Here is a 3,227-nt window from a genome sequence, read left to right as displayed (position 1 = left end):
CTCCATCCCTCCCCTCCTGATCTCCTCCATGTCTACTCCCTCACCCTACAAGTCTCTCCATCCATCCTCCCTACCTCCTCACCTCTACCAGTCCCTCCATCCATCCTCCCACCTCCTCCACCCTAACAGTCTCTCCATCCATCCCTCCCTACCTCCTCACCCTACCAGTCTCTCCATCCATACCGTCTGCAGATCCTAGAGCAGAAGTAGAGACTCTCCACCCCCCACTCAACAATAGTACAATGAGATGGTCAAACTTGCCCCACCTCCCTCTCCTCCCTCCCTCCCTCCCTCCCTCCCTCCCTCGCCCCTCCCTCCCTCCCTTCCCTCTCCCTCCTCCTCCCTTCTCCTCCTCTTATTTGCGCATGTCACACTGCAGCAATAGGACAATGAGGGATCACTCTTGGCTGCCTCTTTGAACTCCTCTAGTGTGATCTCATCGTTGTGATCTTTATCCATCTTGGAGAAGATCTTATCCCCACGCTGCTGGGGAGTCAGCCCGTCCTTCGTTCATACGCATCATTTCACCAGTGCCAACCATCTTGTAGATCGCCTAGGAAACAGAGAGAGAGAGAGAGAGAGAGAGAGAGAGAAGGGCCTGATCATTTGTATTTGTGTTGTCCTGGCGACTAGACCTTTTTTGGAACACCATTATTTTGGTCTTACTGAGATTTACTGTCAGGGCCCAGGTCTGACAGAATGTGTGCAGAAGATCTATGTGCTGCTGTAGACCCTCCTTGGTTGGGGACAGAAGCACCAGTAGACATTTGACTTCAGATTCTAGTAGGGTGAGGCCGGGGTGGTCTCTCTCTCTCCCTCCCAAAATATAGTTGTTGGAACTCCTCTAGATTCTCTATACCAGTGGGCCAGTCTTTGAATCTTCCTCTCTCTCTCTCTCTCTCTCTCTCACTCTCCCTCCCTCCCTCCCTCCCTCCCTCCCTCCCTCCCTCCTCTCTCACCTTCACATATAGTTGTTGGAACTCCTCTAGATTCAGTATACCAGTGGGACAGTCTTTGAGGAAGCCTTTGTACCACTGCTTGAGCTCAGCCTCGTTGAACTCAGTACTCTTGGTGAGGTCATCCAGAACCTCTGGCGCCAGCTTACTGTTTCCTTTCCCCATCACAACGTCTCCTCTCTGGAGAAAGAAACAAGAGACACAAAGGAATCAAGCAATGATTCAAACAATCAACGTTAATGCTTCCTTTTAGAGTATTCTTATTGCATTACACTTAACAAGTATTGAAGTTAAACTGTAACCACTAACAGGGCACTAATACCATATAATTGGTAGTAAATGCGGTCTGTATTTACAGAAGTTTAACAAGGAATGTTTGTTATCGTGCTTAAATACAAAATGGGACATTTCCACTAAATTCAACAACTTATTGTGTCGCTTCTTCTCAGCTGCATCCAATTCATTAACAACTGTGACAAAGGTTGAGATCCCTTGTGGATACGCTGGGTGTCTGAGAGATTACGCTCAATACACTCGAATTACTTAACCATGAATGTGCACTGTTCAAAATATATCTCCGGTCAACATCGTTGCTAGGACCTGCCCCCCCCCCTCAAAATAAAGCGTACCGTCTGGGTTAACTTGGTTGAGCTTTACGAAAACAGATCTAATACGGGAAATGCACTATTTCAAAGCATAGCACAGCTTCTGAAAGCACCATGCAAGTGATAAATAAACACACTAGTACACCACACAGGACATTTCATGTTTCCCTAAGTACAATGTAATTACCCGTACAGTAGGTGGCGGCATGCATCTTTAACGTTTGTTTGCTGACCGCCATAATACCAGATAAGAAGAAGAAGAATTAGTTTTTTCTCAGCAGTTTTGAGTTGTGTCCTATCTGATGTGGCTAGCACGTGATACATAAACGCACTAGTACACCCCAGAGGACATGTAATATCTGCAGAAATAAAATGTAATTACTAGCTGTTACACAGGATATAGCAACTTCTATTTAATTACTTCGCCCTACTGCTCATTAACAAGTGACAATACCTACAGACAATAGATGAGCTTCGACTTTAGTCAACTTTATTTGCAACATGTTAAAAGACATTTATTACAAAATCATTAGGATTTTGTATTGTTATATTGATAATTAGATTAGATTTGTGACGCCCCTCCCACTCTGTCAGCCGAATTCTTTCTCTTTGTTCTTGTTTTCCTTAATAGGATGTTGGTGGGCGGAGCCGGGAGGGGACACACCTGGGCTTGGGTGTGTCCCAGGATAAATACACCTCTTCCCCCATTCATTGAGGAGACTCTCCATGCAGACACACTGTCTCTCCATGCAGACACACATTGTTTGTGTTTGTTTGTGTTTGTTTTTGTTTGTTTGTGTTGGCACATTTCCACACCCCTCATTATCATATGTAAACACGCAACCACTCACTTACACTACTGACTACACACACCAGTGTTAATTGTATTTACTTTACTTCAGTTAATAAATATATTTTGTTATTCTTCATCTCCATGTTGTCTCCCTTTTGTTATGAACTTTGAGCCGGTTCGTGACAGATTTAATATAAATATAAAATAAAAATAGGTATTCTACTGGTGACTCAAATCTGTAGCCTACAGAATGGTGAGTAGCCTAGATAGTATAGCATGGTGAGTAGCCTAGATAGTATAGCATGTTTCTCTGTCTACAGTTCTATAGTTCTTATAGTTCTATAGTTTCTCTGTCTACAGTTCTATAGTTTCTCTGTCTCAGTTTATAGTTATCATAGTTTCTCTGTCTATAGTTCTGTAGTTCTATAGTTTCTCTGTTCTACAGTTCTAAGTTTCTCTGTCTACAGTTCTATAGTTTCTCTGATCTACAGTTCTATAGTTCTATAGTTCTATAGTTTCTTGTCTACAGTTCTATAGTTTCTCTGTCTACAGTTCTATAGTTTCTCTGTCTATAGTTCTTAGTTTCTCTGTCTTACAGTTCTATAGTTTCTCTGTCTACAGTCTATAGTTCTATAGTTCTATAGTTTTCTGTCTACAGTTCTATAGTTTCTCGTCTACAGTTCTATAGTATATAGTTCTCTGTCTATAGTTTTCTATAGTTCTATTAGTTTTGTCTACAGTTCTATAGTTTCTCTCTGTCTACAGTTCTATAGTTTTCTGTCTACAGTTCTATAGTCTATAGTTCTATAGTTTCCTCTGTCTACAGTTCTATAGTTTCTCTGTCTACAGTTCTATAGTTCTTATAGTTCTATC

At 42.2% G+C, this 3,227-nt stretch overlaps 1 pseudogene; it reads right to left on the bottom strand.

Moving 5' to 3' along the window:
- Positions 1–355: 355 nt before the first annotated feature.
- LOC112073193 (hippocalcin-like protein 4) overlaps positions 356–3,227 on the bottom strand; it is a 40,971-nt pseudogene continuing 38,099 nt past the window's right edge.

This window comes from Salvelinus sp. IW2-2015, unplaced genomic scaffold, assembly GCF_002910315.2.
Source record: "Salvelinus sp. IW2-2015 unplaced genomic scaffold, ASM291031v2 Un_scaffold2185, whole genome shotgun sequence".
Taxonomy (NCBI): Eukaryota; Metazoa; Chordata; class Actinopteri; order Salmoniformes; family Salmonidae; genus Salvelinus; species Salvelinus sp. IW2-2015.
Note: the sequence above shows the minus strand (reverse complement) of the source record. Positions and strands in the feature narration are given on the sequence as shown.